Consider the following 20,926-nt stretch of genomic DNA (forward strand, 5'->3'; position numbering starts at 1 on the left):
AATACAACTACTAATACAACTACTGATACAACTACTAATACAACTACTAATACAACTACTGATACAACTACTGATACAACTACTGATACAACTAATACAACTACTGCTACAACTACTGATACAACTACTAATAAAACTACAACTACTAATACAACTAATAGTCCTGTTCTGTGAGCTCATGCGGCCTACCACTTCTCGGCTGAGCCGTTGTTCATCCTTGACGTTTCCACTTCACAGTAACAGCACTTACAGTTGAAGGGGCAGCTCTAGCTTGGCAGACATTTGACAAACTGACTTGTTGACTATGACGGTGCCACGTTGAAAGTCACTGAGCTCTTCAGTAAGGACATTCTTCTGCCAATGTTTGTCTATGGAGATTGCATGGCCGTGCGCTCCACTTTATACACCTGTCAGCAACGGGTGTTGCTGAAAAAGCCGAATCCACTAATTTGAAGGGACGTCCACATACTTTTGTATATTAGTATATTTTAACTAATAAACGTTCAAAACCTAAAAAGGACCATCTCGGGTTAAATCTTCATTGACATTAATTTATCACGGACATGGGTTGCTACTCCCCCCCAACTAGAGTGCACCTAAACAACCTGACCATTACGACATTTCTATTCGATCAAATAAACCTCACGTAGCAAATGAGCAATAAAACATTTTTTTTTAAATCAATTTTGACACGCTCTCATTGACCTGCATACAAAAATTCCTCACTTCGTGGGTTTATTTCCGTGGACAGATTTGGGGCGGAGTAAAACCTCTCGCTTCGCCTCTTCCTCTCTGTAGTGGCGTAGAAACAACATGGTAGCGGCAACAGACGGAGCTTTCCGCGGCACAGACTAGCGATGCCTTATTCTACACAGCGCGTCCAATTCACCGCATACACTGGACGACAGCCACAATAGTCAACTGCGAGTAATGAACAGGTATGTTTTGATGCATAATGTTTGCTTTCTTCTCATGTGGTGGGGATAAATTAGCCTGATGTTTGACGCCGAGATATGTTCCCCCCCCCTAGGTCCTAGAGACCGGGACTAATAACCGTGACCGCGTCAATAACAAGGCATAACGCAGATTTCTCTTTCATATACAGGCTACCGTTTGTCTAATTGTTTAAGACAGGCTAAACTCAGAGGTAGGATGTCTGGTGTTTGTCAAATCCAGCCATCAAAGCTGAAATGACTGTATAAGACATGTAGCCGACACTTGGTTTACCATAAATAATGGATACATGCATGTGCGCGCCCATTCAATGCCCTAGCATCATTTTCAATGCCTCCGTCACACGAAGGGCACCTATAGCCTTTAAATCAAATCAAATCAAATCAAATTTTATTTGTCACATACACATGGTTAGCAGATGTTAATGCGAGTGTAGCGAAATGCTTGTGCTTCTAGTTCCGACAATGCAGTAATAACAGGTAATCTAACTAACAATTCCAAAACTACTGTCTTGTACACAGTGTAAGGGGATAAAGAATATGTACATAAGGATATATGAATGAGTGATGGTACAGAGCAGCATAGGCAAGATACAGTAGATGGTATCGGGTACAGTATGTACAAATGAGATGAGTATGTAAACAAAGTGGCATAGTATAGTATAAAGTGGCTAGTGATACATGTATTACATAAGGATACCGTCGATGATATAGAGTACAGTATATACGTATGCATATGAGATGAATAATGTAGGGTAAGTAACATTTATATAAGGTAGCATTGTTTAAAGTGGCTAGTGATATATTTACATCATTTCCCATCAATTCCCATTATTAAAGTGGCTGGAGTTGAGTCAGTGTCAGTGTGTTGGCAGCAGCCACTCAGTGTTAGTGGTGGCTGTTTAACAGTCTGATGGCCTTGAGATAGAAGCTGTTTTTCAGTCTCTCGGTCCCAGCTTTGATGCACCTGTACTGACCTCGCCTTCTGGATGATAGCGGGGTGAACAGGCAGTGGCTCGGGTGGTTGATGTCCTTGATGATCTTTATGGCCTTCCTGTGACATTGGGTGGTGTAGGTGTCCTGGAGGGCAGGTAGTTTGCCCCCGGTGATGCGTTGTGCAGACCTCACTACCCTCTGGAGAGCCTTACGGTTGAGGGCGGTGCAGTTGCCATACCAGGCGGTGATACAGCCCGCCAGGATGCTCTCGATTGTGCATCTGTAGAAGTTTGTGAGTGCTTTTGGTGACAAGCCGAATTTCTTCAGCCTCCTGAGGTTGAAGAGGCGCTGCTGCGCCTTCTTCACGATGCTGTCTGTGTGAGTGGACCAATTCAGTTTGTCTGTGATGTGTATGCCGAGGAACTTAAAACTTGCTACCCTCTCCACTACTGTTCCATCGATGTGGATAGGGGGGTGTTCCCTCTGCTGTTTCCTGAAGTCCACAATCATCTCCTTAGTTTTGTTGACGTTGAGTGTGAGGTTGTTTTCCTGACACCACACTCCGAGGGCCCTCACCTCCTCCCTGTAGGCCGTCTCATCGTTGTTGGTAATCAAGCCTACCACTGTTGTGTCGTCCGCAAACTTGATGATTGAGTTGGAGGCGTGCGTGGCCACGCAGTCGTGGGTGAACAGGGAGTACAGGAGAGGGCTCAGAACGCAACCTTGTGGGGCCCCAGTGTTGAGGATCAGCGGGGAGGAGATGTTGTTGCCTACCCTCACCACCTGGGGGCGGCCCGTCAGGAAGTCCAGTACCCAGTTGCACAGGGCGGGGTCGAGACCCAGGGTCTCGAGCTTGATGACGAGCTTGGAGGGTACTATGGTGTTGAATGCCGAGCTGTAGTCGATGAACAGCATTCTCACATAGGTATTCCTCTTGTCCAGATGGGTTAGGGCAGTGTGCAGTGTGGTTGAGATTGCATCGTCTGTGGACCTATTTGGGCGGTAAGCAAATTGGAGTGGGTCTAGGGTGTCAGGTAGGGTGGAGGTGATATGGTCCTTGACTAGTCTCTCAAAGCACTTCATGATGACGGATGTGAGTGCTACGGGGCGGTAGTCATTTAGCTCAGTTACCTTAGCTTTCTTGGGAACAGGAACAATGGTGGCCCTCTTGAAGCATGTGGGAACAGCAGACTGGTATAGGGATTGATTGAATATGTCCGTAAACACACCGGCCAGCTGGTCTGCGCATGCTCTGAGGGCGCGGCTGGGGATGCCATCTGGGCCTGCAGCCTTGCGAGGGTTAACACGTTTAAATGTCTTACTCACCTCGGCTGCAGTGAAGGAGAGACCGCATGTTTTCGTTGCAGGCTGTGTCAGTGGCACTGTATTGTCCTCAAAGCGGGCAAAAAAGTTATTTAGTCTGCCTGGGAGCAAGACATCCTGGTCCGTGACTGGGCTGGGTTTCTTCCTGTAGTCCGTGATTGACTGTAGACCCTGCCACATGCCTCTTGTGTCTGAGCCGTTGAATTGAGATTCTACTTTGTCTCTGTACTGGCGCTTAGCTTGTTTGATAGCCTTGCGGAGGGAATAGTTGCACTGTTTGTATTCGGTCATGTTACCAGACACCTTGCCCTGATTAAAAGCAGTGGTTCGCGCTTTCAGTTTCACACGAATGCTGCCATCAATCCACGGTTTCTGGTTAGGGAATGTTTTAATCGTTGCTATGGGAACGACATCTTCAACGCACGTTCTAATGAACTCGCACACCGAATCAGCGTATTCGTCAATGTTGTTATCTGACGCAATACGAAACATCTCCCAGTCCACGTGATGGAAGCAGTCTTGGAGTGTGGAGTCAGCTTGGTCGGACCAGCGTTGGACAGACCTCAGCGTGGGAGCCTCTTGTTTTAGTTTCTGTCTGTAGGCAGGGATCAACAAAATGGAGTCGTGGTCAGCTTTTCCGAAAGGGGGGCGGGGCAGGGCCTTATATGCGTCGCGGAAGTTATAATAATCTATAGGCTACATTGAGCAGTAATTCACATCACAATATGTTCCAGTCCCCGCCCCGGTGAGAGGTAAACCCCCCCCCCCCAAGTGTGATGTCTCTGTTGTATCTTCGTCACTGACCAGAGAAGCCCAGGGTGACTCTGACAAAGAGACACAGACTATTCATCACATGCCTGCCTTGCTACAGGTTTCCCCCCAATTAAACTTGACACCAGTCTATTGTAAGCTATTGATTAAACCAAATACACACGCAGGACATAAAAGACAAGCTGTAGAATAATAAGAATTGATTGTGTTGATTTTGACAATGTAGTTGGAGACCAGCTGTAGTACTCATGGTCATATCATGAACGAATGGTCTCAGAATGACTTGTGTGTGGTAGAATGAGGATGGACTAAATATCCTGCAGATTTGATTAGATTTGGAACACTGTTAGACCCTTGTCTGTCTTGTCTACCACTGATGTTTTGGAGACAAGTCTTCAGCATATCATCACCAACACCCTGGTACAAAAAACAGAGCTAGTCATTCGTTACATCCCAAATGGCACCCTATTCCCTATATAGTACACTACTTTTGACCAGAGGTCTATATAGGGAATAGGGTGCCATTTGGGACTGCATCTTTGACTAATTTGTGTAGCAGCATTTAACACGGTGACCTTGTTGGAGGATGTAGGCTAACAGAATCATCACTCTCTGTATCTGAGAACATGGGCAATTCCACGGTAACAGAATCATCACTCTCTGTATCTGAGAACATGGGCAATTCCACGATAACAGAATGATACTGAGACTCGGATTGTATGTCAAAAAAAATTATTAACGAAGATTTTAAAGTTAAACAAACCATACAACTCTTATGTCCAAGGACAATTTTTAAAAATAATTTCCATGGATAATTTTACAGAAGCACATTTACTTAAAGATCAGTGCAGATTTGTATGTATTTATTTAATAGAACCTTTATCTAACGAGGCAAGTCAGTTAAGAACAAATTCTTAATTACAATGACGGGGGGGGGGGCAGCAAGAAGCCAAGGTAAGTTGCTAGCTACTATTAAACTTATAAAAAAAACAATCAATCTTAACATAATCACTAGTTAACTACACATGGTTGATGATATTACTAGTTTATCTAGCGTGTCCTGCGTTGCATATAATCGATGCGGTGCCTGTTAATTTATCATCGAATCACAGCCAAACGGGTGATGATTTAGCACTGTCGTTGCACCAAACCTAACCATAAACATCCATGCCTTTCTTTAAAATCAATACACAAGTATATATTTTTAAACCTGCATATTTAGTTAATATTGCCTGCTAACATGAATTTCTTATAATTAGGGAAATTGTCACTTCTCTTGCGTTCGGTGCGAGCAGTCAGGGTATATGCAGCAGTTTGGGCCACCTGGCTCGTTGCGAACTGTGTGATGTCCATTTATTCCTAACAAAGACCGTAATTAATTTGCCAGAATTGTACATAATTATGACATAACATTGAAGGTTGTGCAATGTAACAGCAATATTTAGACTGATGGATGCCACCCGTTAGATAAAATACGGAACAGTTCCGTATTTCGCTGAAAGAATAAACGTTTTGTTTTCGAGATGATAGTTTCCGGATTCGACCATATTAATGACCGAAGGCTCGTATTTCTGTGTGTTATTATGTTATAATTAAGTCTATGATTTGATATTTGATAGAGCAGTCTGACTGAGCGATGGTAGGCACCAGCAGGCTCGTAAGCATTCATTCAAACAGCACTTTCGTGCGTTTTGCCAGCAGCTCTTCGCAATGCTTCGAGCATTGCGCTGTTTATGTCTATCAACCCCCGAGATTAGGCTGGTGTAACCGATGTGAAATGGCTAGCTAGTTAGAGGGGTGCGCGCTAATAGAGTTTCAATCGGTGACGTCACTCGCTCTGAGACTTGGAGTAGTTGTTCCCCATGCTCTGCAAGGGCTGCGGCTTTTGTGGAGCGATGGGTAACGATGCTTCGAGGGTGGCTGTTGTCGATGTGTTCCTGGTTCGAGCCCAGGTAGGGGCGAGGAGAGGGACGGAAGCTGTACGGTTACACAGGCAATACTAAAGTGCCTATAAGAACATCCAATAGTCAAAGGTATATGAAATACAAATGGTATAGAGAGAAATAGTCCTATAATTCCTATAATAACTACAACCTTAAACTTCTTACCTGGGAATATTGAAGACTCATGTTAAAAGGAACCACCAGCTTTCATATGTTCTCATGTTCTGAGCAAGGAACTTAAACATTAGCTTTCTTACATAGCACATATTGCACTTTTACTTTCTTCTCCAACACTTAGTTTTGGCATTATTTAAACCAAATTGAACTTGTTTCATTATTTATTTGAGGCTAAATTGATTTTATTGATGTATTATATTAAGTTAAAATAAGTGTTCAGTATTGTTGTAATTGTCATTATTACAAATAAATGTAAAAAAGTCGGCCGATTAATCGTTATCGGCTTTTTTGGTCCTCCAATAATCGGTATCGGCGTTGAAAAATCATAATCGGTCGACCTCTACGACATAGACCTAAGACGACAACATAGCAACACATGACAACTCACATGGTAGCCACACAACATGGTAGCATCACAAAACATGGTATAAACATTATTGGGCACAGTCAACACCAAAACAGGCAAGAAGGTAGAGACAACAATACATTCACGCAAAGCAGCCACAATTGTCAGTAAGAGTGTCCATGATTGAGTCTTTGAATGTAGAGATTGAGATAAAACTGTCCAGTTTGAGTGTTTGTTGCGGTTCGTTCCAGTCGCTAGCTGCAGTGAACTGAAAAGAGGAGCGACCCAGGGATGTTCGTGCTTTAGGGACCTTTAACAGAATGTGACTGGCAGAACGGGTGTTGTATGTGGAGGATGAGGGCTGCAATAGATATCTCAGATAGGGGGGAGTGGGTCCTAAGAGGGTTTTATAAATAGGCATCAACCAGTGGGTCTTGCGACGGGTTTACAGAGATGACCAGTTTACAGAGGAATACAGAGTGTCCTATAAGGAGCGTTGGTGGCAAATTTGATTGCCGAATAGTAGAGAGCACCCTTACCTGCCGATCTATAAATTATGTCTCTGTAATCTAGCATGGGTAGGATGGTCATCTCTGAATCAGGGTTAGTTTGGCAGCTGGGGTAAAAGAGGAGCGATTGCGATAGAGAAAACCAAGTCTAGATTTAACTTTAGCCTGTAGCTTTGATATGTGCTGAGAGAAGGACAGTGCACCGTCTAGCCATACTCCCAAGTACTTGTATGAGGTGACTACCTCAAGCTCTAAACCCTCAGAGGCAGTAAAAACACCTGTGGGAGGAGGGGCATTCTTCTTACCAAACCACATGACCTTTGTTTTGGAGGTGTTCAGAACAAGGTAAAGGGCAGAGAAAGCTTGTTGGACACTAAGAAAGCTTTGCTGTAGAGCATTTAACACAACATTCGGGGAGGGGCCAGCTGAGTATAAGACTGTATCATCTGCATATAAATGGGTGAGAGCACTTCCTACTGCCTGAGCTATGTTGTTGATGTAAATTGAGAAGAGCGTGGGGCAGAGGATCGAGCCTTGGGGTACTCCCTTGGTGACAGGCAGTGGCTGAGACAGCATATTGTCTGACTTTATACACTGCACTCTTTGAGAGTAGTAGTTAGCAAACCAGGCCAAAGACCCCTCAGCGACACCAATAATCTGGCCCACAAGAATGGAATAGTCTACCGTATCAAAAGCTTTGGCCAAGGCAATAAAAATAGCAGCACAACATTGCATAGAATCAAGGGCAATGGTTACATCCTTAAGGACCTTTAAAGTGTCGATGCCACATCCAAAACCTGAGTGGAAACCAGATTGCGTACCCGAGAGAATACTATAGACATCAAGAAAGCCAGTCAGTTAGTTATTGACAAGTTTTTCCAAAACTTTTGTCAGTTAATAAACAGGACAAAATAGAAATAGCACTATAAGTTAGGATCAGCTTGTTCTCCCCTTTTAAATAAAGAATGAACCAAGTAATGGGAACCTCCCTAGAAAGGAAAGACAGGCTTGGCAATTCTCTTGCATTTCTAAGAGGATGGTCTCTCTCAACAACAAAAAACTTCCGGGTTGGTTTTTCTTTGGATTTTCTCTTACCATATCTATTGTGTTATATTCACCTACATTATTTTAACATTTCTACAAACTTCAAAGTGTTTTCTTTCCAACGGTACCAACTATATGCATATCCTGGCTTCAGGGCCTGAGCAATAGGCTGTTTACTTTGGGCACGTCAGTCAGGCAGGAAGTGGAGAGAGAAAAAAGGGGCCTAGCCCTAAGAAGCCCCTTTAGCACCTCGGACTCAGTGACCGCCTGCAGGGAGAAACTTTGTAGCGGGGCAGGTGGGAAAAGAGGGAGGAGCATCGGGGACAGTCACATTAGAAGGGGAAAAAGAGGGAGGAGCCTAGGGGCTAGTCGCACTAGAAGTAAAATGGAAAACAGATGCAAAGTTCGATAACAGAACGATGTCACAAACAGTCATTCTGTTGTTACCAAACTTTGCATCAGCACTGTTTTTTTAGATGCGTTTTTGTAATATTTTCTGTGGGAATTGTTCAAAGTAGTCCGTTGTGCATAGAGTTGTATGGTTTGTTTAACTTTGGTTTTGGTTTGACATACATTTTTAAAGTGAGAAATGTGAGTGTCAGCATCATTCTGTTACCGTGGAATCGCCCATATAGGGACCTTTTAATATGACTGTGACGTTCCAGGCTAGCTAGCTGCATCACGATCTCATCCCCTACTGCTCTCTCAACAGTCCAGACATTATTGCAGCAATGCTGTCCAGACCCAAATGGTTGGCCCTGGCCCTGTCCTGGCCCTGTCCTGGCCCTGTCCTGGCCCTGTCCTGGCCCTGTCCTGACCTTATCCTGGCCCTGTCCTGGCCCTGTCCTGGCCCTATTGCTTTGTACCTGCATAGTAACATTTCTGTACACAATTATCGTGAAGCGTTACCTACAGTGCCTTCAAAGTATTCATTCCCTTTGACTTATTCCATGTTTTATGTTACAGACTGAATTCAAAATGGATGACATTTATTTTCTCATCCATCGACACACAATACCCCATAATGACAAAGTAAAAACATGTTTTTAGAAATCTTTGCAAATTTATTGAAAATGTAAATACAGAAATTAGAATCACCTTTGGCAGTGATTTACAACTGAGTCTTTCTGGGTAAGTCTCTAAGAGCTTTGCACACCTGGATTGTACAACATTATTCTTAAAAAAAATAATCAAGCCCTGTTAAATTGGTTGTTGGTCATTGCTAGACAAATATTTTCAAGTCTTGCCATAGATTTTCAAGCAAATTTAAGCCAAAACTGTAACTCGACCACTCAGGAACATTCACTGTTCTTGGTAAGCCACTCCAGTGTAGATTTGACCTTGTGTTTTAGGCTATTGTCCTGCATAGCTCTACTCCCTTTCTTTTTATCCCAAGTCCTTAATGATTACAAGCATACCCATAACATGATGCAGCCACGATTATGCTGGAAAATATGGAGAGTGATTCTCTGTAATGTATTGGATTTTCCCGAAACATAACACTTTCTATTCAAGACAAAACAAACAGGATGAATGTTTTGGAATATTTTTATTCTGTACAGGCTTCCTTATTTCACTCTGTCAGGTTTGTATTGTTTAGTGACTACAATGTTGTTGATCCATCCTCAGTTTTCTCCAATCGCAGCCATTAAACTCTGTAACTGTTTTAAAGTCACCATTGGCCTCATGGTTAAATCCCTGAGCGGTTTCCTTCCTCTCCGGCAACTGAGTTAGGAAGGACGCCTGTATCTTTGTAGTGACTGGATGTATTGATACACCATCCAAAGTGTAATTAATAACCTCACCATGCTCAAAGGGATATTCAATGTCTGCTTTAAAAAAAAAAACACATCTACCAATAGGTGCCCTTCTTTGCGAGGCATTGGAAAACCTCCCTGGTGTTTGTGGTTGAATATGTGTTTGAAATTCACTGCTCGACTGAGACTTTATAGATAATTGTATGTGTGGGGTACAGAGATGAGGTAGTCAATCATGATAAACACTATTATTGCACACATACAGAGTGAGTCCATGTAACTTATTGTGACTTGTTAAGCACGTTTTTTTTAGCCCTGAACTTATTTAGACATCGCCTTAACAAAGGGGTTGAATACTTATTGACTCAATACATTTTCAGATTTCCATCTTTCATTTATTAGTAAATATTTCAAAAACCAAAAAATAATTCCACTTTGACATTATGGGGTATTGTGATGTCATTACATGGTATTGTGATGTCATTACATGGTATTGTGATGTCATTACGGGGTATTGTGATGTCATTACATGGTATTGTGATGTCATTACGGGGTATTGTGATGTCATTACATGGTATTGTGATGTCATTACGGGGTATTGTGTGTAGGCTAGTGACCCCCCCAAAAAAACATCTACATTTAATCCATTTTAAATTCAGAACATGTGGATTAAGTCAAGGGGTGTGAATACTTTCAGAAGGCTCTATATAAATATATAATTGCTGCAAGTGATAAGTTCAAATGTTTGCCTTAGTTCTGCTTCGTAGAATTAGTCAATTTTGATGTTAAAGCCCCGCGAAAGTCCAATGTCTTGTCCAGGGGGTGTCCTGGTACATCATACTGCCTCAGGAAACTGGAGATGGGCTCCTGATCTATAGACTGTTCTGGCCAAGGGGTGTCCTTGTACATCATACTGCCTCAGGAAACTGGAGATGGGCTCCTGATCTATAGACTGTTCTGGCCAAGGGGTGTCCTTGTACATCATACTGCCTCAGGAAACAGGAGATGGGCTCCTGATCTATAGGCTGTTCTGGCCAGGGGGTGTCCTTGTACATCATACTGCCTCAGGAAACAGGAGATGGGCTCCTGATCTATAGGCTGTTCTGGCCAGGGGGTGTACTTGTACATCATACTGCCTCAGGAAACAGGAGATGGGCTCCTGATCTATAGGCTGTTCTGGCCAGGGGGTGTACTTGTACATCATACTGCCTCACGCTACAGAAACAGGAGATGGGCTCCTGATCTATAGGCTGTTCTGGCCAAGGGGTGTCCTTGTACATCATACTGCCTCACGCTACAGAAACAGGAGATGGGCTCCTGATCTATAGGCTGTTCTGGCCAGGGGGTGTACTTGTACATCATACTGCCTCACGCTACAGAAACAGGAGATGGGCTCCTGATCTATAGACTGTTCTGGCCAGGGGGTGTACTTGTACATCATACTGCCTCACGCTACAGAAACAGGAGATGGGCTCCTGATCTATAGGCTGTTCTGGCCAGGGGGTGTACTTGTACATCATACTGCCTCACGCTACAGAAACAGGAGATGGGCTCCTGATCTATAGGCTGTTCTGGCCAGGGGGTGTACTTGTACATCATACTGCCTCACGCTACAGAAACAGGAGATGGGCTCCTGATCTATAGGCTGTTCTGGCCAGGGGGTGTACTTGTACATCATACTGCCTCACGCTACAGAAACAGGAGATGGGCTCCTGATCTATAGGCTGTTCTGGCCAGGGGGTGTACTTGTACATCATACTGCCTCACGCTACAGAAACAGGAGATGGGCTCCTGATCTATAGGCTGTTCTGGCCAGGGGGTGTCCTTGTACATCATACTGCCTCACGCTACAGAAACAGGAGATGGGCTCCTGATCTATAGGCTGTTCTGGCCAGGGGGTGTACTTGTACATCATACTGCCTCACGCTACAGAAACAGGAGATGGGCTCCTGATCTATAGGCTGTCCTGGCCAGGGGGTGTACTTGTACATCATACTGCCTCACGCTACAGAAACAGGAGATGGGCTCCTGATCTATAGGCTGTTCTGGCCAGGGGGTGTACTTGTACATCATACTGCCTCACGCTACAGAAACAGGAGATGGGCTCCTGATCTATAGGCTGTTCTGGCCAGGGGGTGTCCTTGTACATCATACTGCCTCACGCTACAGAAACAGGAGATGGGCTCCTGATCTATAGGCTGTTCTGGCTCGGACAAGGCTGCTTGCTTTTACTTTTCAATGTCGGTGTACGAAGTACTGCAATAAGGCTGCTAGGAGGTCCTGGAAGCTCTGTGAATGTGAGTTGTCTGTATTAACTCTCTCTGTGAAATATGAGCTGTCGGTTCTAACTCTCTCTGTGAATATCCTCTTTCCCGACCCATCATGTAGCCTGAAGCAGGGTAGTGTGTAGGTACGAGGTCAAGTTACCTGGAGGGATCTAAGGTGGGAGAGAGTGGAGGGGTGGTGGGAGGGAGAGGAAGCTGCGGGGGGGGGGGGGGGGGGGGTTTATGAGTCTCCTCTAGAAGAGCCTCGGAGTCCTGAGGGCTGTACGTTGAGAAGATGAATGACAATAAGACCACAAGCTTCATACACACAGAGTAGGGAGTGTCTCTTATCTCGGGCGGCAGGGTAGCCTAGTGGTTTAGAGTGTTGGACTAGTAACCGAAAGTGTTGCGAGATCAAATCCCCGAGCTCACAAGGTACAAATCTGTCGTTCTAACCCTGAACAAGTCGGTTAACTCACTGTTCCTAGGCCTTCACTGTAAATAAGAATTTGTTCTTAACTGACTTGCCTAGTTAAATAAAGGTAAAATAAATACATCTCTAAATAAATCTCTCTCCTCCATCTCTGTCTACCTCCTTTCACTCTCTCCTTCTTTCTCTCTCGCTCTCTCGCTCTCTCGCTCTGCCTCTCTGCCTCTGTCTCTCTGTCTCTCTGTCTCTCTCCCTCTTTCTCTCTCTCTCTCCCTCTTTCTCTCTCTCCCCCCTCTCTCTCTCTGTCTCTCCCCCCTCTCTGTCTCTCTGTCTCTGTCTCTCTGCCCCCTCTCTCTCTCTCTCTCCCTCTCTCCCCCCTCTCGCTCTCTCCCCCCTCTCGCTCTCTCCCCCCTCTCGCTCTCTCCCCCCTCTCGCTCTGTCTCTCTGTCTCTCTGTCTCTCTGTCTCTCTGTCTCTCTGTCTCTCTGTCTCTCTGTCTCTCTGTCTCTCTGTCTCTCTGTCTCTCTGTCTCTCTGTCTCTCTGTCTCTCTGTCTCTCTCTCTCTCTCTCTCTCTCTCTCTCTCTCTCCCTCTTTCTCTCTCTCTCTTTCTCTCTCTCTCCCTCTTTCTCTCTCTCTCTCTCCCTCTTTCTCTCTCTCTCTCCCTCTTTCTCTCTCTCTCTCTCTCCCTCTTTCTCTGTCTCTCCCCCCCTCTCTCTCTTCTCTCTCTCTCTCTCTCCATGTTGCTACTGATTATGCTCCTCTCTGGCTTATAGCCATGAGGCCCAGGCCATATTGGAATGGCCTCTTCTCTTGGCATTTACCATGCTTGTGTCCCAATTGACACCCTATTCCTTGTTTTAGGGCCCATGGGGCTCTGGTCAAAAGTAGTGCACTATGTAAGGAATAGGGTGCCATTGGGGACACAAATCCTCATCTCCAGCTACCGTCTCGTATGTAGGCTACTGGAGGTAAAGCGGGAGCTTTCATTTGAACCACACGAAGAAGAATGTTGTCTGCAACATTCATCCGATCCATTCTCTTTTCAATACAGCTGAGGACTTGTCTCCTAAACAAACTGAGGCTTTGTGATCTTCTTGTGCGAAAGCTTGTACTCCCCAAACACAGACGATTGCTTGAAATGTGCATATTTTAGATCTTTTTAAAGTAGTTCGTCTGTCTGTTTTTGAATAATAATATTTTATCCCACGTTCACATAACTGCTTGTTCATTTCATTTGCAAAGTGGAGCCAAGTAAATGGTTTTAGTGTTGTCGATGAGTGTTCTGTTTGTTCTGTCCAGCTGCAACGTTGTGTACGTCTCGAATGGCCCCCTATTCCCTATATAGTGCACTACTTTTAACGCAAAATGGCCCCCTATTCCCTATATAGTGCACTACTATTGACCTGAGCTCCGTGGGGCCTGGTAGTGCACCAGAAAGGCTTAGGGTGCCATATGGGATGCACATGTTGCTGTGGTTCTGTTTGTTCTTTACACCAGCCAGACAACAGTCCATTAGGCTGATTTCTATTTGTTTTATATATATATATATATATTTTACAAATTGACTCTTTTATAAAAATCATTATAAAGCAAAAATCTTTTTAGCGTTTTGAAATGTCAAAATTGGACAAAAAGGCCAACACTCACTCACTGGCTATACACTGAGTATGGGGTCCTACCTACACTGAGTATGGGGTCCTACATACACTGAGTGGACAAAACATTAGGAACACCTTTCTAATATGGAGTTGCAAACCCCCCTTTGTCTTCAGAACAGCCTCAATTTGTCAGGTCATGGACTCTACAAGGTGTTGAAAGCGTTCCACAGGGATGCTGGCACATGGTGACTCCAATGTTTCCCAAAGTTGCATCAAGTTGGCTGGATGTCCTTTGTGTGGTGGACCATTCTTGATCCATAGGAAACTGTTGAGCGTGAAAAACCCAGCAGCGTTGCAGTTCTTGACACAAACCAGTGCGCCTGGCACCTACTACCGTACCCCCCCCCCCGTTCAAAGACACCTCAATATTTAGTCTTGCCCATTCACCCTCTGAATAACACACATACACAATCCATGTCTCATTTGTCTCAATGCTTAAACATCCTTCTTTAACCCGTCTCCTCACCTTCATCTACACTGATTGAAGTGGATTTAACAAGTGACATCAATAAGGGATCATTTCACCTGAATTCACCTGGTCAGTCTATGTCATAGAAATAGTGTTTTGTACCCGTCTATGCATCCGTCTATCCACACACACACACACACGCACACATAAACACACACATTGCAGTGGATTCGCCGTTATTTCAATAATTAACATCAGACAACCCCCATTGTAGTCAAGGGAGCCCAGTAAGCCAAGGGAGCCCAGTAAGCCAAGGGAGCCCAGTAAGCCAAGGGAGCCCAGTAAGCCAAGGGAGCCCAGTAAGCCAAGGGAGCCCAGTCAGCCAAGGGAGCCCAGTCAGCCAAGGGAGCCCAGTCAGCCAGCCAAGGGAGCCCAGTCAGCCAGTCAAGGGAGCCCAGTCAGCCAGTCAAGGGAGCCCAGTCAGCCAGTCAAGGGAGCCCAGTCAGCCAGTCAAGGGAGCCCAGTCAGCCAGTCAAGGGAGCCCAGTCAGCCAGTCAAGGGAGCCCAGTCAGCCAGTCAAGGGAGCCCAGTCAGCCAGTCAAGGGAGCCCAGTCAGCCAGCCAAGGGAGCCCAGTCAGCCAGCCAAGGGAGCCCAGTCAGCCAGCCAAGGGAGCCCAGTCAGCCAGCCAAGGGAGCCCAGTCAGCCAGCCAAGGGAGCCCAGTCAGCCAGCCAAGGGAGCCCAGTCAGCCAGCCAAGGGAGCCCAGTCAGCCAGCCAAGGGAGCCCAGTCAGCCAGCCAAGGGAGCCCAGTCAGCCAGCCAAGGGAGCCCAGTCAGCTCCTAGAATACAGTCTGTTTCCTTTTCATTCACTGTATCACAGCGATAGTTGCTGAATGTTAGTACATGCGTTTTAGATGGGAGAAAGAATCTTCCTCCCAAAATGACCTAAAGCGTTTTTATTTTGTTCTGTCTTTGCTGACCAACATTTTTGTTTTTATTGTAAAGTTCATTCCATTCAACTTTAGCATGTCTTTTGGTGTGACAAAAGACCACAGTAGTTGGTAAAACAGGACAAAGAGATCGGGGACAAAGCTAGATTGAATTGGCCCATTATCCACATGTACTGTATAGTTCTCTCTGCAGACTACAGTGTGCTGGAGCCTGGTTTGTATATATATATATATATATGAGATGTTTTCATGGAGCACAGTGAGGTCTTCCCAGGCTGTGTCCCAAATGGAACTGTGTTCTGTATATAGTGCACTACTTAACCAGAACCCATTGGGTGCTCTACATAGGGGACTAGGATGGTATTTAGGACTTAGGCCTCAGACAGTCACATTGACGCATTCTACACAGATTGGCTAATTCAACACAGGCTGATAGCCAAAGTTGTCTTGTGAGAATTATCATCTCTCCCTCCCTCTCCTCCCTCCCTCCCTATGTCGCGGAACAACAGATTCCTTTAATCAGAGGAACGGGGGGGAGGCCCTTCTTCTCTATCGTTGGACCAAGAAGGAAAAGCAGGGAGATGTTTGAATCGTTGGCTCCAGTCGGTTTATGTGTACAGAGAGAGAGTAGACTATCCCACCACCGCAGGCCCATGGATGGATAGAGGATGAGGGCCTGTTTCTCTACCATAATATTATAATGGGTTGTCAGAGAGGAACTATAGCCCCCCCCCCCCTCCCTGTTTCTCTACCATAATATTATAATAGTTGTCACAGAGGAACTATACCCCCCCCCCCCCCCCCCCCGTTTCTCTACCATAATATTATAATGGGTTGTCACAGAGGAACTATAGCACCTATCAACTATAACACCTATCATACTACTATGACTGACCCTGTGAAACAACACCTATCATACTACTATGACTGACCCTGTAAAACAACACCTATCATACTACTATGACTGACCCTGTGAAACAACTCCTATCATACTACTATGACTGACCCTGTGAAACAACACCTATCATACTACTATGACTGACCCTGTAAAACAACACCTATCATACTACTATGACTGACCCTGTAAAACGACACCTATCATGCTACTATGACTGACCCTGTGAAACCACACCTATCATACTACTATGACTGACCCTGTAAAACAACACCTATCACACTACTATGACTGACCCTGTGAAACAACACCTATCATACTACTATGACTGACCCTGTGAAACAACACCTATCATACTACTATGACTGACCCTGTGAAACAACTCCTATCATACTACTATGACTGACCCTGTGAAACAACACCTATCATACTACTATGACTGACCCTGTAAAACAACACCTATCATACTACTATGACTGACCCTGTGAAACAACACCTATCATACTACTATGACTGACCCTGTGAAACAACACCTATCATACTACTATGACTGACCCTGTGAAACAACACCTATCATACTACTATGACTGACCCTGTAAAACAACACCTATCATACTACTATGACTGACCCTGTGAAACAACACCTATCATACTACTATGACTGACCCTGTGAAACAACACCTATCATACTACTATGACTGACCCTGTACAACAACACCTATCGTACTACTATGACTGACCCTGTACAACAACTCCTATCATACTACTATGACTGACCCTGTGAAACAACACCTATCATACTACTATGACTGACCCTGTGAAACAACACCTATCATACTACTATGACTGACCCTGTAAAACAACACCTATCATACTACTATGACTGACCCTGTGAAACAACACCTATCATACTACTATGACTGACCCTGTGAAACAACACCTATCATACTACTATGACTGACCCTGTGAAACAACACCTATCATACTACTATGACTGACCCTGTACAACAACTCCTATCATACTACTATGACTGACCCTGTGAAACAACACCTATCATACTACTATGACTGACCCTGTGAAACAACACCTATCATACTACTATGACTGACCCTGTAAAACAACACCTATCATACTACTATGACTGACCCTGTGAAACAACACCTATCATACTACTATGACTGACCCTGTAAAACAACACCTATCATACTACTATGACTGACCCTGTGAAACAACACCTATCATACTACTATGACTGACCCTGTGAAACAACACCTATCATGCTACTATGACTGACCCTGTAAAACAACACCTATCATACTACTATGACTGACCCTGTAAAACAACACCTATCATACTACTATGACTGACCCTGTACAACAACACCTATCATACTACTATGACTGACCCTGTGAAACAACACCTATCATACTACTATGACTGACCCTGTACAACAACTCCTATCATACTACTATGACTGACCCTGTGAAACAACACCTATCATACTACTATGACTGACCCTGTGAAACAACACCTATCATACTACTATGACTGACCCTGTAAAACAACACCTATCATACTACTATGACTGACCCTGTGAAACAACACCTATCATACTACTATGACTGACCCTGTGAAACAACACCTATCATGCTACTATGACTGACCCTGTAAAACAACACCTATCATACTACTATGACTGACCCTGTGAAACAACACCTATCATACTACTATGACTGACCCTGTGAAACAACACCTATCACACTACTATGACTGACCCTGTGAAACAACACATTTCACTGCACCTATCTGGTTTATGTGACAATGAAACATATTTTTTAGGGGATTCCATTTGGGATGTACACAATGTCATTGTTCACTGCTGTGAGACGATGTGTACGTCGTCAATACTCTGTAGCGAGAGAGCATTTTATTTGGGGCGGGGCCAGAGTGGGCGGGGCCAGAGGGGGGGCGGGGCCAGAAGGGGCAGGGGAATTCAAAGGCAGAGTAAGGGTGCTGCTTTGGGATCAGTTTTCCTTTTTTTCCATCACAATGCATAAGAATACATGGAGAGGGAGGACCTGATCCTAGATCAGCACTCCTACTCTGAGACTCTAGATAGACCTGCATAGAGCCCCAGACATGATGTTTAACCTAACCAATTCTCCGCTAAGGCGGAGGTCACAAACATATAGTGGAATTCCTGCTGACAAGTCAACATATATCGTTGAGAGTATTTAAATGCTCCTATTATGTTGGTGTGGCGACGATTTCCACTCAGATGCTTGGCAGGTGAACGTGACCCATTTTACTATCTGTCACACACACACAATCACACACGGGGACTTCCGTGCTCATAGAGCGATATAGAGCGTATGATGTGAGGAATGGTTGGCTGGTGATGACACCGTGGGCATGAGATAAGGAGTTGCCATGCATTGTGGTTGAGTTTAAAAAAATGTGTGTATATATATATATATATATATATATATATATATATATTTTTTTTTTATGTAAATGAAATCAAATAGAAGCCCAGTTAAAAATTAAACAGTTATATCCAATCAAATAGACCATTGAAGTAAATTAGCAGTGGGGTGGAGGGAGGGGCCTGTAGCAGTGGGGTGGAGGGAGGGGCCTGTAACAGTGGGGTGGAGGGAGGGGCCTGTAACAGTGGGGTGGAGGGGAGGGGCCTGTAGCAGTGGGGTGGAGGGGCCTGTAACAGTGGGGTGGAGGGAGGGAGGGAGGGGCCTGTAGCAGTGGGGTGGAGGGAGGGGCCCGTAACAGTGGGGTGGAGGGAGGGGCCTGTAACAGTGGGGTGGAGGGGAGGGGCCTGTAACAGTGGGGTGGAGGGGAGGGGCCTGTAGCAGTGGGGTGGAGGGGCCTGTAACAGTGGGGTGGAGGGAGGGAGGGAGGTGCCTGTAGCAGTGGGGTGGAGGGGCCTGTAACAGTGTGGTGGAGGGGCCTGTAACAGTGGGGTGGAGGGAGGGAGGGGCCTGTAACAGTGGGGTGGAGGGAGGGAGGGAGGTGCCTGTAACAGTGTGGTGGAGGGACCTGTAACAGTGTGGTGGAGGGGCCTGTAACAGTGGGGTGGAGGGGCCTGTAACAGTGTGGTGGAGGGGCCTGTAGCAGTGGGGTGTGGTGGAGGGGCCTGTAGCAGTGGGGTGTGGTGGAGGGGCCTGTAGCAGTGGGGTGGAGGGGCCTGTAGCAGTGGGGTGGGGTGGAGGGGCCTGTAGCAGTGGGGTGGGGTGGAGGGGCCTGTAACAGTGGTGTGGAGGGACCTGTAACAGTGGGGTGGAGGGGCCTGTAACAGTGGGGTGGGGGGGCCTGTAGCAGTGGGGTGGGGGGGCCTGTAGCAGTGGAGTGGGGGGGCCTGTAGCAGTGGGGTGGAGGGAGGGGCCTGTAGCAGTGGGGTGGAGGGAGGGGCCTGTAGCAGTGGTGTGGAGGGAGGGGCCTGTAGCAGTGGTGTGGAGGGAGGGGCCTGTAGCAGTGGTGTGGAGGGAGGGGCCTGTAGCAGTGGTGTGGAGGGAGGGAGGGAGGGAGGGAGGGGCCTGTAGCAGTGGGGTGGAGGGAGGGGCCTGTAGCAGTGGTGTGGAGGGAGGGGCCTGTAGCAGTGGTGTGGAGGGAGGGGCCTGTAGCAGTGGTGTGGAGGGAGGGGCCTGTAGCAGTGGTGTGGAGGGAGGGAGGGAGGGGCCTGTAGCAGTGGGGTGGAGGGAGGGGCCTGTAGCAGTGGTGTGGAGGGAGGGGCCTGTAGCAGTGGTGTGGAGGGAGGGGCCTGTAGCAGTGGAGTACTACATAGTGAATAGGGTGTCATTTGTGATCTAGACTCCGACTGGGCAGTGGTACTCTTCTCCCTAATAGCCATAGGGGTGGAGTTGGAACATGACAGAGAGCTGTCCCTGATGGCTGTGGGGCTGGGATTGGATGGATGGATCTGGGTCTGTATAGGGTTGGAAGGGTTGTGTTGGAACTGACAGAGAGCTGTCCCTGATGGCTGTGGGGCTGGGATTGGATGGATGGATCTGGGTCTGTATAGGGTTGGAAGGGTTGTGTTGGAACTGACAGAGAGCTGTCCCTGATGGCTGTGGGGCTGGGATTGGATGGATGGATCTGGGTCTGTATAGGGTTGGAAGGGTTGTGTTGGAACTGACAGAGAGCTGTCCCTGATGGCTGTGGGGCTGGGATTGGATGGATGGATCTGGGTCTGTATAGGGTTGGAAGGGTTGTGTTGGAACTGACAGAGCTAGCACAGGAGACTGAGAGGATCGTCATCGGCGTCACGTGTAGAAGTCGACAGACTATGATTTTTCAACGCCGATACCGATTATTGGAGGACCAAAAAAAGCCGATACCTATTAATAGGACGATTTTGTTTAAACATTTTAATTATTTTTAAAAATGTATTATTTTTGTAATAATGACAAATACAACAATACTGAATGAACACGTATTTTAACTTAATATAATACATCAATAAAATCAATTTAGCCTCAAATAAATAATGAAACATGTTCAATTTGGTTTAAATAATGCAAAAACAAAGAACATAAAAGTGCCATGTAA

At 45.8% G+C, this 20,926-nt stretch overlaps 1 protein-coding gene across 4 annotated transcripts in view; it reads left to right on the plus strand.

The window, feature by feature from the left end:
• Positions 1–755: 755 nt before the first annotated feature.
• LOC110508084 (rho guanine nucleotide exchange factor TIAM1) overlaps positions 756–20,926 on the plus strand; it is a 217,684-nt gene continuing 197,513 nt past the window's right edge. For 3 of the 4 annotated variants that reach the window (XM_090224100.1, XM_090224103.1, XM_090224104.1), the window contains exon 1: positions 756–938. The gene's annotated coding sequence lies outside the window, so the exon portion shown is untranslated. The remainder of the gene's footprint in view (positions 939–20,926) is intronic. The other variant, XM_090224101.1, reaches the window with a different exon arrangement.

Source organism: Oncorhynchus mykiss, chromosome 27, assembly GCF_057628025.1.
Source record: "Oncorhynchus mykiss isolate SJ-2025 chromosome 27, ASM5762802v1, whole genome shotgun sequence".
Lineage (NCBI taxonomy): Eukaryota > Metazoa > Chordata > Actinopteri > Salmoniformes > Salmonidae > Oncorhynchus > Oncorhynchus mykiss.